The 16225-nt window shown below is 32.7% G+C and overlaps 1 protein-coding gene across 3 annotated transcripts in view; it reads left to right on the top strand.

Annotated features, from left to right (window-relative positions):
• Positions 1-16225, top strand: part of GPM6A (glycoprotein M6A) — a 237866-nt gene that overhangs the window by 150371 nt on the left and 71270 nt on the right. The window lies entirely within an intron of this gene.

Raw genomic sequence — 16225 nt, 5'->3', positions numbered from 1 at the left:
ACTCCTCCCAGATTGTCTTCCTCACATCAAGGTTGGCTAGGTCTTTGTTTGGAAGCCAAGAGGCACGATCCATTTGCTCTTACTGTCAGTTACATGAAAAAGGCACATTAACCTAATTCTCCGTAGAATTTACATATAAATTGACTCCACACAGGGGGTAAGTCAGTGCAAAATAGCACACTTTTAGGATAGACACTTAGCATAATGCTTAGTATAATAATTGAATTGAAAATTTTATCTAAGAAAGTTGTATTAAGGTTCTTGCCATAGATCTCTTTTTGAAAAAGCCTTTTTTTCATCAGCGTTCTCATTTATTTTCCCTTTTATAAAAATCTCTTGTTTCTACTTCTTGCAATTATTATGGTAATTTTCACACCACAAATTAATAGTGATGGCAGGTATATTGTATCGTTGGCTTTTTATAATCTGAAGATTTCCTTGAATTTAGTGTCTTTTGACATTTTTACTTTTTTTCTCAAGCTTTCCTCTTTAGTGTCCTACTCCAGTGTCATTCTGTACAGAATAAAATATAACCTCTCTTTTTGTGCTTTCATCCCAAGAGCTGATTTATAGATTTATAACTTAGGTTTTCACAGCATGTTTGATCCAAGGTGGTAAAAAAAAAAAAAAAAAAAAAAAAAAAAGTGTGTGGCCTTGTTCTTATAAACTTTTATTTGGCTTTTCTAAAGATAGTGGAGTATGTTTTGGAGTGTATTTTACACATGAGTTGCTTTATAATAATTTGTATACTTTTTTATATCATCAGAAATTTTCCTGATTTTTCTCTTTTAATTGTTTGGAAATTCAGTACATATTTCCTTACAAGTCCTTTAAAGGAATGTGAAAGCAAGGTATTTGGGAAGGAAGCTGTCATTTTTTTCCCTTGCTGTGTCAAATTTTTTTCCACTTAATTTTGAAGTACAAAATATTTGGTAGTGCATGGGGGACAATTAAAAATTACTAGCAGGCTGAAACAACATTTGATTTAATGGAACTTTCTAGAGATTTTTAAAAAATCCTAAAAATATATGCTGGACATCATAGTCCTTCCTTTCCCTTTTTGGGCATGACTCTGGAGAAACACCATTATAGAAATGTTTGTTGTTTTATATTGATTTTTAAGTAAGAATCTTAGAAAAACACTTTGTCTTTTCCCATTTGTGCCCTTCAGTGGCTACAAAATATCTGGGGTCCTCCTCAGATGTGTGTTTTATACCTGATTGCATCTTACAAATTCAAACAGAGAAAAAAAACTATGTTTTACATATTTTTTTTAGTGATTTGTCAGTTGTTTCCTCTTAAAAATGCCCTGATCAGAAGTCTTGATTTGTTTTTATTGATTGATTGTAATGTAACTATCCAGTATTGACAGTGACATGATTCTTTGCTCTATTGTTCAGTTGTTGTAAGGATCTTATCATTATTTATGATATTTTTAATTGTATAAAATATCTGAGTTTTATTCACGACTCAATTGTTTTATCTAAAGATCTTAGTGCCTGTTTGTTTTCAGTTTGTCTTTGGGACTTCTGTATTGTATTCTATGCCAAAATTTATAAAATATCAAAGTTTTTGTTTGTTTGTTTGTTTTAGTAAACTAGATTGCCTTTATTTTTTTGACTGTGTTAATGTCCCCATGTTGTGAACATATATTTCAAATACTTAAGTATTAGTATTATAGAGTGAATGGGGAAGGGAATTCAATGACATACTATTTGAAACATTTTGATTTTATATGAAAAAAATGAATAAACTTATTAATACTGTAAAATAATTACCAGGATGAGTTATACTGTGTTCTTAGCTCAATGGTTAATTGCTGACTTTTTAAGGACGTTTAGTACAGTAAAAGAGAGAAACAAAAGATAAGCTCAAATGCAAATTTCCTCCCCACTGGCTTCCTACACACTAATGGGATCATACTTTCACTAAACAGATATCTAAACAGTACCCTGATCTACAAGCCTTGATTGTCTGTCCTTCATGGACATTAGACAACTGGGATTTTCAATTTTTCTGATAAAATTCAAGGTATGTTGAGCAAAAAACGATAGAACTGGGTTTCATGACTTTGATATGGATTATGAATTGGATTAGAGAAATAATTAAGGGAATTTTATTTACTCCATCCCAATTGACTTATGTTGAAGGATTTATTTTTAAAGATTTTTATGAAACGGTATATCATTTTGCTTTTGACATTTAATGTATTGAAAATTTTCTGTTCTATTTTTAAAGATAAAGGCTTTGTTCTCCAGATTTTGCTGGACTGAAATGAAAGCTCAGGCAGGCCTTTGTCTGGAGATGACTGTTGCTTTTACACTAGCTATTGCTGTGTTTCTATGGAAACTCCAGGACTCTGAGGTATAGAGGTTTAGTCCAGTAATGCACGGTGATAGCCAATCACAGTTTCTTTCTCAATTCAATTCATTAACCTATAATTGTGGTTTCAGTTGTTCTCTAAGAAATCTAAATACAATGCTGTTAATTTTTCCAACTGCCATAGTGTGCATATGGCATTTTGTAACAAACTGGTGTTATTTAGTACTAGTGTTACTATTATTTTAAAAGATAATTTGATAAATACAAAATCAGTATTTACTTTGAGAATTATCCGTTTTTACATCAGATAACATTTCCTTAAATTTGAATGTTGGGATTTTATTTCTTTTTCAATTTGCAACCAGCTCTCCTATTTTCTATATTTACTGTAAAGATGCAATATTGAGTCTGGTAATAATTTCATTGCAAAGTGTTTGTTCTATTTAACACTCTGAATGTTCGAGAATAAAGCTTTGTTCCACTCAGTCCTGAAAGACATATGCTGGTCTTATTCCTTGACATGATATAACGATGGCAGTGATTAATAAGTCTTGAACGTAGAAAATTGAACATTCTCATTGAAAATTGATACTATTCAGAGGGATGTAGGGACTCTCCACTAAAAGGTCATTGGACAAGGACTTTTTGAATGAATATATACAAATGGAAGGGATTTTAGAATGCTGATTTATTCCAGTTCTGTGGTCAGGACCTAGGATGAATTATTTTCCAAAGGGGTTCAAGATGCCTCAATCTGTAAGCACATTACTTTACATTAATTGGACTTTCTCTGCCTCCATTTGATTTCTGAATACTAGATAATTATGTTTTCTCCTATATGATGAATATCTTTCTCTCTTTATCTCTCTCTTTATTTTTCAGTAGGTAGAAAGGTAAAGCATGGAAATGTATAGATGACTGCTGTAATAAATAGAGAAAGGAAGATGGACGATAACCCCAACAGAATGTGAAAAGTGAAACTAGGGTCTGTTCTGTGTGTTTTCTCTTCCTTTTCTCTTTACTTTTGTTTTTCTTTTTTTCCCTGTTTCCCCCAGAGGAAGTGGATAGAAGCCAGTTAGGGGGGCCTGAGGCTTGAAACTCAGCACAATGACAGGAAGGCAGGTTGGCCAGTCTAAACAGGGTGATTTGGATTGGGACAGGGTCAAGTTCATTCCTCTGCAATCTATAATACTTGTGACACTTCTGTATGAAACACTGGTGACATAAGCTATGACAGATTTCTTTGCCAGTGATAGATTATTGTAAGCACAAAACACTGTTTTCTCATAGTGTTGTTCATCCTTCATACCCCTAGACCATTAGCCTTTCCTAATGCTTCTATTTCAACTAAAACTCTTTCAAGCTGGCTGTTTCCCGGCATTCATCTCTCTCTTTGCAATTAAAAACTGTCATTTACTGTGGTTAATACAGGAGCAGTATCCTACCTGAAGTAACAGATAATAAGTTGTGAATGACATATATGCTGACCCCATATGGAGGCGTTGGTGTCTACAGACCCAAGAAGGTGTATGGGAAACGTTCATGAGGAAGATATCCTTTTCCTTCCTCTGTGGATGATCTGGGAAGATCAACAAATGTGTACTGAGCAGAAGAATAATAGGAGAGGCAATTCCTAGTAATGCACAGGAGAGCAGGACAGAAGCAAGAATCTGAAATCAGTCTGGTGACTTCACACAATAATACAAATTAATTCAGATTAATGATAATAAACAAAATTAACTTAAAATTTTAAAGCAAGGTCTGTAAGGTTTTCACTGAGGTTTTGAGTCAGTAGGCTTGATTAGATTTATCAAAGCAAAACTATTGTATTTATTCAAAATAATAAGGGTAGGGATCTTGTCTGTCTTGTTTACTATTGTACAAACAGTTCCTAGCTCTACTATCAGTGCAAAATAGCAGTAATAAAGATTTTTAAATTAATGAATAAACAAATGATTTGTCTGTAAAATTGCGATGTAATCACAGGCATTGTATTTTCCTTTTTATTTGAATTTGTATTTTTTGCTTTACCATGCATTCATTGTTCTATGACTTATAAATATCAGCTACATCGTTTATGAAAATTCATAAAGCTAAAAATGAAAACATTTAAGGCACTGAAAAACCTGAAGCAATCAGAGTGACAAAATCCAATTTGAATGTTTAAATTTGTAAAAGATTACATGTATTGGTTGCAGGGTTGGGGATGAACAGGAGTAAAAGAAGCAGAAGCTGGGAGAATATAGCCATAATCAGGATGATAAAGGTTAGACTAGGTAAACTAGTTCTTAAAACACAGACACGCTTATATACACACACACATACACACATCCAAGAGCAAGCAAAAAGAAATTTTATATTTGGGAGAGCTAACTTCTAGATATAGATCTAGATAAAAATCTAGATATTTTTAGTCAGTATTTTTGCATTTTGTTTTTTCACTTTCTTTGACAACCATTTCATTCTTCAGAAAGTATAGGAAGTAGTTCTCAGTACTGGTGAATAAGGAAAATTCCATGGATGAAGTCATTTGGGAGAAATCAGGTTATTACGGATATTAACTGTTGGAAAAGCTAGTATAGAGATTAAAAATAATCCAGATTGTTCTGGGCATTAATTTTACACTAGAAGAAACATTAAAAGTATAAAATACAACAGAATGAAAACAGTTAACATTAACTATAAGTGTGGTGGTCCAAGGCCAAGCCTTCTTTAAGTCCATTGACAAATTAAGAAACAGGAAGTGAGAATATATAATTTATTTGGTAGGTGGTGGATCATCAAGTGTTGTCCTGGCTTCTCTTACAATCTAATGGTCGAAAGTTAGCCAACATACAGCCCTGGGCTCCCCAGACCTGGCCAAGACCTCACTCTACACCGTTTGTGTCACTGACCATGGAATGAACCATCAGGAGACACAGAGAGGCACTGGGGAGAAGTTTCTACTCACTTTTAACTGTGAACTCATCTTTCTCTCTTACACAACCGATTCGATGTTGGTTTTATCGTTCTTTCCCAACTTCAAACCCAGGCTGGCCTTTATGTTTAATTCAATTAAATACTCCAAGAAAGGTTGTTGTGTATTAGCTCATTTAACCATATAAGGTAAGGAAAATTATCCCCATTTTCTAGTTGAGGCTTAGAAATATTATGTGGTTTATCTAAATTCTCATCACTGCTCATTTGAACACTTTCATTGGAAAGTCAAGGTTTAATCCCAAGACTGTTTGAAAATAAGATACTACACACTCCCAGTTAGTAAACTACCTTTCAATTAGCATTCTATCAATTAGGAATATAATGGATATTTCTAAAAACTACCTTTCAAATGGTACCTTACTTTCTTCTTTTACATTACACATAAATGTCTATATTTAACTTTTTTTTTTTTATTAGTTTCAGGTGCACAAGACAAAGCAAAACTTAGACGTTTATCATTTATATCCCTCACACTGTGTGAACCCCCCTCCCCCCATCCACTATCCCTCTGTATGTTCCCCAAATTAATTTTCAAAACCCCGTGGCCATCTTGTGGTTATTGATTATTTTCTAAACCTCTCACCTTTCCCTTATCCCCACCCCCCCGCCCCTCTAGCAACCCTCTGTTTTTCCTCCATGTTTCCAAAACTGTCTCTGATTAGTTCATTCACTTATTCTTTTCTTTAGATTCCGCATATAAGTGAAATCATATGGTATTTGTCTTTCTCTGCCTGACTTATTTCACTTAACATAATGTTCTCTAGGTCCATCCATGTTGTTGCAAATGGTAAGATTTCTTTCTTCTTTATGGCTGCGTAATACTCCATTGTATAACTTTAATGTGTATGTTCAGAATGATAAATGATGCTCAGATATTTAGACTCAACTTTGTAATAAATGTATAATATATTGTACAATAAAACATTTTAAATGCACACACTACTTTTAGTGGGTCACAAATTAAGTTTGTAGGCAATGGATTTTTTTATTTTACTTTACCCCCACTATATCGCCTTCATCTTCTTTGAGTTTAATCACTGTATAGAACTAATTTTTTAAACTTATTTACTCTTTCTTGTTTGTTCTGGCAGCTTCTAAATCCCCAAGAAATGTAATAGCCGCTTCATCTCCATCTCCCTACCAGGCTACTGCTTTTCCCGCATTTGCAATATAAACATCAGAGACATCTCCTAGTGTTTACCTATTCTTTCAGTGGGAGAAACCTGGAAGGTGCAATCTATCTAATCAGTGATACAAAACTGATATGATACTTTCTTTCTAGATTTCTTTTTTACTCTTTTCCATTACACTTACAGTCTTAAAAAGAAACTTTTTAAAACCGCTTTTCATGGCGTTTCCTAGCTTAATCAGGTGAAAGCTTTTTCTTAGAATTGTCAAGCTGAGCACCATCCTGTTGTAAGCATGTAGCAATTCAATATCAGATAATTAAAATAGAAATTCTTCCACTTTCTAGATAAACATGAAGCATATTGTTGTTTTTAATAGATGTTCTAATTTAGTTGTGTTTTTACATTGGTTATAGGGTTTAATATAAAAATATTGTCCATTAACTAAATGACGTAATCTTTAAACTCCTAAAATATGTGATATCCACTTGAATTTCCCAAGCAGACAGCCTATTTTTCCTGTATCTGTAAAAAATGACATTTTGGACATCTTTTACATAAAGGTTTATGTTTTCTCCTAGTAGAAGCCTAGAGTCCTTTGAAATTTCTAGAATGAACCATCCTCTCCGTATCAGCATTACAAGTCTGAATTTATGGTTGCCAAGCCTGTGTCTGATGACTATATTTTAGCAAACCTAGACTTTCTAGCCAGTTCATGTAATGAACAATATAGAACAAAAATTGCAAAAGTCCTCAAATCCATTCTTGTTCCATGGCTGAAGCCATTACTACAGCCACCTATTTGATTTGATGGGGCGCAATAGAAATATAGTTAATTTAATGAAAAATCTCTTACAGAGAAAAAATGTGAAAAATATTTCTTGTGTGAAAATATATTTTCTACAATGTGTTTGTTTTCTGGTTTGTAGACAGTGATTTTGTAAAACATCTTTGGAGGATTTAATGGTGAAGCAGCCCAGTCAGAGTTTGTGGATTTGGCAGAGGTGTATGATACGTAATGCAAACACATTTTCTTTGGCCAGGTTACAAGCAGTTTTCATGTATAGAGAAGTCACCTTCCTGTTCCCCACAGGAGTGTCACCTCACCACAACATATGTAGCTCTATTCTGCCAAGGGGGGCCAGATTTTGAATCTTGGCTTTCAAAAAGCTGTTCCATCTGTAGTTCTTGATCTTGTCCATAAATTCTCTAACTTCTTTTAAAGGAATGGTGTGTGTCTTCAGGAGAACCGATGTACCTGAGGCATATTTAAACAGTTCTGATAGATTTTATTTCAAGACACTGTGTGAGATTCATTTATTATAAAAAGAAAAAAGACAGAGAGCAGCAGCCCTTACCTCCTATACATCTTCACTTCGTGCCCTGAAAGGCAATGGTGAAAAGCTAACCAGTTTCGTTCATTAACTGCTGAAAAAGGTTATGTATGGTTTTCGGGGAAGAGGTAAAGGGTAAGTGGACACCCTGGTATTCTAACACATCATTGGAAGACATAATGTATGGTTAGAACTGCATCAATGATAGGTAACTTAGATAAATTATAAATCGATTTAATATAACTTGATACATGAAAAACAATTTAGTATAATTGAATTGTGTAAAAAGGAAAAAAAAAAAATCAATGAAGCTAGTGACCAAAACTCAACTGATTAGTATAAACTGAAATTGTTTTAATTTAAATAACCTATGTAATTTGGACTGACAGATTTTTTTTTTTCCCCCCAGATACAGGCTTATTTTACTGGACACTATTTTTCTAACAAAATACGGCCGGCTGCTCTTCGCAATTGTTACCTTGACAACCCTTTTAGTCTATAAAATTCAAGGGGTAAAATAAAGTTAATAAATGCATTATCCCTAGCTTCTAACATTTTTGAAGCATGTTAATTAAATGAACTATTTAGAAACCAAAGAATAACGTACTCATCTGATACATGATTATTTTAGTTAAAAGAGGGATATTTGCTCCTTACTATAAAAAGTTCCAATGAGTTTATTGTCTACTGTGGGAATGGGAGATTAAACAGTCAAATAAATATATAATAATACATTACATTAAGTGTTAAGAACAAGATTAAGTTCATTTCAAAGGAAAAGGTTTGCACATCCTAATTTTGAGTGGGATAGTTAGAATGTGTTGTGGAGAGCATGACATACAGGTAGAGGTTTGAAAGATGATTAGGACATTGTTTAGGTAAAGACTTACTAGATGACAATGGAGAAATTAAAACAGCATTGAGCAACAGCATGGTACAGGAGGATGCTGACAAAGGTCAGTGTTGATGTGTGTATTAAGGAAGGAGGAAAGTGCTATTAGATGAATTTGTGGAGCGAGTCAGAGTCCAGGTCATAGAGACTGAGCAGCTGTATTGAGTACTAGGCTTTTATTTTAGGGGCAACAGAAAGCCGCCAAAGAGTGTAAGGCAAGGGAGTAACATTAAATCAAATTTTATTGAGGTGACAATTGTTAGTCAAGTTGCCTAGGTTACAAGTGTACAATTGTGTAATACATCATCTATCTATCACGTTGTGTGTTCACCACCCAGAATTTAAATTCTTAAGATAGTCTTTCTAGTAAATCTGAGATAGTCAAGACAAGAAGGAATAGACCGTATTAAAGGTGATGGTGACTAGGTGTAATGTAATAGAGGTGGAAATAAAGAAAAGGAGAAGGGTTCAAGTTGTTTGTCACATGGAATGCACAGGATTTGAAGATGGAATTTACACTGGTAATGAGAGAGAAGAATGTGCTAACAATGCCTACCAGGCTTTGGGTGTGAGTCACCAGGTGAATGGAGGTGCCATATTGTAGAAATGGAAAAGGCCAAAGAGGAATTTAATATGGAGTTGAAGATAAATAATTCAGACATATTAAGTGTGAGATGTATACAAGATGTCCTACTTGATATCTCAAGTAGGTTCTTGGCTGTCAGTCTTGGTATTTTATCATATCCTTGAAATTCATCAAGTTTCATGCTTCATTGAAGATATGCATTTTATCTTTGGTATGTGAAGGATGAGCTCTTCAATGGAATTCTTTTTTTTCATGCTTAGAGAGAAAAAACAATTTTCCCTACTATTATATTCTTGTTTTCTTAATTTGTATTTGAGAAGAAAACATTGTGGAATCTGTATTTTCTATAGAAGCCAGCAAAATGAAATGCTAAAATAATACCTAAAAGAAAGAAACAACCCAAATGTCTGTAGACTAATGACTAGACAAACAAAATACGCTGTATCTGTAAAATGGAATAATATACAGCCATGAAAAGCAATGAAGTACTGACACGTGCTACATCATGGATGAATGTTGAAAACATTATGCTAAGTGAAAAAAGCCAGATGCAAAAGGACATAATATGATTCCCTTGATATGAAATATCCAGAATGTGCAAATCCATAGATACAGAAAGTAGACGAGTCATTGCTAGGTGCTGGGGCAGGGAATGAGGAGTGACTACTTAATGGTTACACAGTTTCCTTTAGGAGTGATGAAAATGTTCTGGAACTAGATAGTGGTGATAGTTGCACAACACTGTGAATGTATTAAATACATAGAATTGTGTACGTAAAAATATTTAAAATGGTGAATTGTATGTTTATGTATTTTACCACAGTAATAAAATGATCAAATAAAATATTTATTGACTAAAACAGCATTTCCCAAACCATGTTCCATAAAGCTTCATAAAAAGTGTTTGTTGGAGAATAAGCTTGATAACACTAACTACAGAACTTCACAAGGATATTGATTATATTCCATTAACATCAATAGTAGCATAAGATTTTTAAAATTAAAGACTTTCTATTGGAGAAGGAAAACAAATTCAAAGGAAATTATTTTTTTTTCAATATACAGAAGACTGTTTATTTTTAAAAATCTCTCTGTTTTCTGATGATGGAAGATTTATTTCTATAAGAAATAAACATTATTGCTTGAAGTATATCATTGAGGCATGTAGAATGCTCTGTTTCATACTGTTAAGTAAAGCATTTATAATTAAATAGTCTGGGGTTATTCTACATCATTGCATTTTATTCCCTAGATAAACTATACTTAATGAGGCCACATTGCAAATGTTAAGAATTTGACACACCATTAAATGAGAAGTGAAATTAATATTCATTGGCCATTAAGTCATGCTGTACTTAAACCTCAAAATTTTAGTAATATTAGTCAAGATAATATGATTATTAAAAATAGCATAACTTTAAAAAAAATAAAAATACTCAACGGCAAGCACAAGAAGGAAACTGATTTCATATAAGTCAATGGATGATCATCCAGAGAGAAAATCCAGAGAGAAAAATGACTTTAAAAAAATACATGTTTGGAGGTAGAGACAGCTCTGAAATAAATTTCAACAGTATTGCAAAATGCATTGAAAGGCAGTGGATTATTTATGAAAAAAATTTGGCTCATCTAATATTTTAACAGACTTATTGAGATATAATTCATGTATCATTACATTCATCCACTTAAAGTTTACAATTTAATGGGTATATATATATATACCCATTCAGAGTTTTGAAACCATCACCACAAATTAATTTGGGAACCTTTTCATTAACGCAGAAAGGGACATCCTATCATTAGCAGTCAGTACCCATGTCCCCTCCCACTCTCCTAGTCCTAGGCAATCGCTAATCAATCTACTTTCTATGTCTGCAGATGGCACCCATATTTTAAAGTGGTAGTTTTTTGTTTTTTTTAAATTTCTGACGTACTTGGTGTTTGAATTAAAGCCCCACCTTAGAAGTTGTAGGGAAACAAAAAGCAATCATATTTGTTTTTAGCCAATTGCAGTGATGGTTATGTGTTCTTTATTTATTTCCCCTAGCTGAATTCCTTCCCCACAGCCTTTTTTTTTTTTTCAATCGAGCAGCTTTTTTGTAATATGCATGAATAGCATTTTATCTGCTCAGAAATGTATAATTAGATTTGGACACTGAAATCCTTTATTATATTATAGTCTGACTAATGTCCTGTATTGGTTACAGAGTTTAAATATATTCCCTAATAAATACAGCAATAATCAATAAAAGAGTAGCAAATTGGTACTACACACAGTGAATTTACTCCCATGGCTTCAATACTTGGCTTATAGTGTTTTTGAGTGAGTGAATGAAAGATAAATGAATAAGTAAAAATATTGCAAACTGATGGTATATAAACAAAATAACATATTAATACCAACTATAGATGGTCACCTTTTTTGTAGTTGTTTATAACATTAAGTGACATCTTTGCACCCAGTTAAGAACTCAGCAAACTCTAATAAAATGCATACGTGGTATTAGCTGATTGTAGGGTGCATGAGGAAATTCAAAACACATTGAGAGCACACTTACACTCGAGGAACCTGTGATCTCTTGCAGAATTGAAAGCTTATTATTGGACAGGTAAAAAATTGTTGATGGTATTTATCATGTTTATTGACTACAAATGTTAATTTAGATCTCATAAATTTTATCTTTAATTTTCTTTGGGGAGGGAGAGACACGTTATTCAGATGAGTTGTACTTCTTTCTTTAACAATTGTCAATATGTTATTGTTAAATTATAAACACCCAAGATATTTATTCCAAAGTTTGAAATCTGTTACCTACTACTTAATTATGGCAAACTGGATATAAAAAATGAATTAAAGTGTGTATCTTCCGTGGATCAACAACGTCTACCTAAAATATTGGTAGAAGGATCTTGTATTTCCATATAAATACAATGTTCCAGTATAATAACATTAATCATCATTTCATTCATTCAGCACTTATTTATTGATATCATATTGTATGCTAAAATCGTGGGCTCTAAGTTAAGGATATCTGAGTTTCCAGTTCAGTGTAGGACAACTTTTGACCTTGAGGACATGTCTATACTTCTCTATAGGAGACTGTATCAGTAAATTCAGGATAACAACAGCATTTTCCTCAGAAGCTTTTATGAGGGTTAAGAGTCTTAATAGTCTGAGCTAAGATGGTAATGATGAAATAGCAGAATAGACACGGTTTTAAAAACAATTTAGGAACTTCAAATAGACAGAACCTGGTGACTATAGGGATAGGGGATATAAAGGGACAAAAGGGAAACTTATGGTTCGAACTTTTGATTTTGTGTTTCTCAATTGAGTGGTTTTGAACCTTGTCAGCTTTTACAGGGTAATGCAAAACCTTATTTATGTTTGATTGTGTTGAGTTTAAGGTGTATGTGGATATATTGGAGAAGCAATTAGACAGTTCTGCTTTCTTTGGAGACAACTTACACTAGAGAATAATTTGAGAGGTATAAGCAGATGATTTACAAAATTGTGATAATAGATGGCATCATGGAAAAAAAGGGGCAACATGGGGAGATGACAGAACTAGCAACATTTATAATATGGGACAGGGAAGGGAGCCAGAAGGGAAGATAAAGAAGTTGAGAAAAAGACTCATGGTTACAGAAAACAAACTGATGGTTGCTGGAGGGGAGGGGTCTGGGGGGCCAGGTGAAAGAAGTGATGAGATTAAGAAGTATAAATTGGTAGTTACAAAATAGTCATGGTGATGTGAAATACAGTATGGGAAATATAGTCAATAATACTGTAAAAACTATGTATAGTGTCACACTTATCAGGAGGCATCACTACATAGATTATATAAATGTCTAACCACTATGCTGTACACCGGAAACCTCTATAAAATAATATTAAATGTCAACTATTTTACGTGTGTGTGTGTGTGTGTGTGTGTGTGTGTGTGTGTGTGTGGTCATGGAATGTGAAGTACAATATAGGGAGTATAGTCAATGGTATCATAATAGCTGTGTACAGTGAAAGATGGGTAGTAAATTTCTTGAGGTTATCTCATCCTGAGGTGTGTAAATGTCTAATCACTGTGCTGTTTTGTACACCTGAAACTAAATAATAATAATAATAATAAAAGCTTGTACAGAATGGAAGAGAACTGGAAAGGCATAGTGTTAATGAAGAAAGTTAAAAAGAGATTTTCAAGAAAGCCAAGTTAGTGATGTCAGATGCTGCAGAAAACATGAAATAAGAGAACTGAAAAGCTTTATTTAGAGCTGGAATATAAGTGACTATTAGTGACCTCAGTAGAGTCTTTTCAATAAAATTATTAGGTAACCTTAAATTGTAGAGTCAAATTATAGAGTCAAATTTGAGGATTTGGGGAAGTAAGGTAGTCAATACAATGAGTGATACTTCAGTAATATTTATTAAGCAATTTTGTTCCTGATCACTAGAACTAGGATAAACTTACAATCAGGGTCTTCATGCATTTATCTACTCATACTTTCATATTTTTCGTACTTTCATGTTTGCTGGTAACATTTAGAGGCCTGCTTCTAAAATGCCTTTCATCGTTTTTTTAGTACTACTTAAAATGCTTCCCTTTCAGCATATTTTGGAAGCCCTTTATATTTGACAGGTTTTGGAAAAAACATGAACATGAAATAAACTTCTCTAAAGACTAAAACTGTAAATTCAATTATAGTAAAATAAAAATGAAACAAAGAAAATTCTTTCTAACCTAATAACTGCTTCTCTCTCTGTACATGATATGTACATGAAGCAAAATTCATCCACCTGCAAAATATTTCCAGGGCTCAAATTATTAATATCGTTAGGGTATATTACTGAGGTATGTTAATTTAGTTTTTCTTTCTATTTAGAGGCATTCATGGGAAAGATTGCAAGAAAACAGAATGAGAGGTGTTTTTTTTGGTTTGCTGAAGAGGTTCACAGTGACACTTGCTAGTCTTTAGCACACTGTTTTCCATAAAGGAATTCCTTTTAATAGTTGTAATTAAAAATTTAAGTTATTTAAATTTTATTCACAATTTGAATGTAATGCTAATTCTTCACAAATTTAAATAAATGTATCCAAAACTGTATAGTGACAGAGTGCCTTAAGACGCCTCTCCCCATGTACATTATTTTTATTATTATACAACTGGTGATTTTAGTAGGATTTCTACCTTAAATTAACTGTATTACCCAACAGAATATGGTTTCAGTAGCCATTTTGCAATCTTGGAGTGCTTGATTAGATCAAGGCATCAAAATATGTTTGATATAGTAACCTAAATGTATTGACCTTTTCTTTCCTAACTCTTTAAAATGTAACACCAACCAACAAAAAACAAACAAACAAACAAACAAAACTGTTTTTAAGCTATTTTTGAAGTTTTTTGCTTTATATTTTCTATTTTCTGGCATATTTTTAGATAATTCTCAGATTTATTGGAGGGATAAAATGATCAGGAATGAAACCCTTATTTTTTTTAAAGGAAAATATGAATAATTTGATAATTTCTGAAAGTTCACTTTATGTGTAGAGATGGAATAACATGTTAAAAAGAAAGTTTTAAGAAATCATGGTGGCTTAACACACTGGGAGAAACCAAATGACTCAGGTTTCTAACTATTTTTAAAGTATCTAAGTATTTTTAAAATGTTTCTTATTACTACCTTAACAATTAGGTGTTTAATAATATAGAATTACGTACTTATAAAAAATGTCACTGGTGAATGATATTAAGAGAAAGATTTCTTTATATTTTCAAAACAGCTCAGTCATTCTACTAATCTTTGCATTTCATATATAATAAATTTCTCCAATGAATATAGTTAGTACCTTTCAGTAACATTTGATTTTTGATTATTATTGGTTCTCAAATTGGGAATTGCCAGAATTATGCTATAAGTGTTAGTGACATAGAAGCTTAGAGAGAATATTTGCTTCTAGGAATAGAATGTGTATATATACATATATATATATATACACACACACATATATAGTGTGTATGTGTATGTGTATAGAAAATATGACAGATTTTTGTGTGAGACTTTTTGAAAGAAATCTCTGCCCATATATATTTGACAAAATGCATCTAATTTATTATTATTTGTTATGAAATATGTCTAGAATAAATGTGCACATGACTAAATGATGTGACATGAAATGTTTGGAGAAGAAGGATGTAAATAGAAAAACACATATACCAATTTTTAAATTTAGGCAAAGAGCTTAGTGAGAATAATTAGGAACTTACACTGTCAAGTGAAAACTTAAAAAAAACAAAAAAAACAGCTTCTATTCAGCACCTTGTCAGGCACAGATGTAGTTTTCTGTAATGCCTGCTTTAGACTTACACCAAATGCTCTTTAGTTTCTTAGAACAAGACATGACCATGACCACCTCCACAAATTATGTCAGTTTTGTACTTAGACTTTTTTTTTTTGAAAGCACAGGCTACTAGGCTTTAAAAATGAGCCATGAATTTCAAAAATTAAGGTTTTAAAAATCAATCTGAGTTCTCCACCTATAGCTTTTTGTCCAAAATGAATAGCAGATGGTGTGCGGGGAGGGTAGGAGTGTAGAATACATCTGAAATGAAAATTCATGGAATTTCTTTGACTTACTCAAGTTTTCTGCATATTAAATTATTTACAATATGAACACATTACTCAATTTTAAAGAATTGCATATTTTTTAAAAATTATCAAATTAAAAAAATTATGTTTGCATTTGTTTATTTATCAAAGGCTACTTGTTTAGTATAAAAAGGAGTTTTAAATATTTTTAGATTACTGAATATTCCATCTCTGAGTCCTCTATTTTCCCATTTCTTTTGGTCCTGTTTTGCCCTTTTCAATATCTCCTTCCCAAACACCTTCAGAGACACTGTGCAAAATACAGGAGAGCTGAGGCCTTCGCCTGCAAATTCAGTGTCCGCATTTAGTTTGCTTGGGATGGTTTCAAGAAAAGATGAGATT

This window comes from Rhinolophus sinicus, chromosome 16, assembly GCF_057876585.1.
Source record: "Rhinolophus sinicus isolate RSI-liver-muscle chromosome 16, RSI-T2T, whole genome shotgun sequence".
NCBI classification, from domain to species: Eukaryota; Metazoa; Chordata; class Mammalia; order Chiroptera; family Rhinolophidae; genus Rhinolophus; species Rhinolophus sinicus.
The sequence above is the reverse complement of the archived record's forward strand: the minus strand, read 5'-3'. Positions and strand labels throughout refer to the sequence as shown.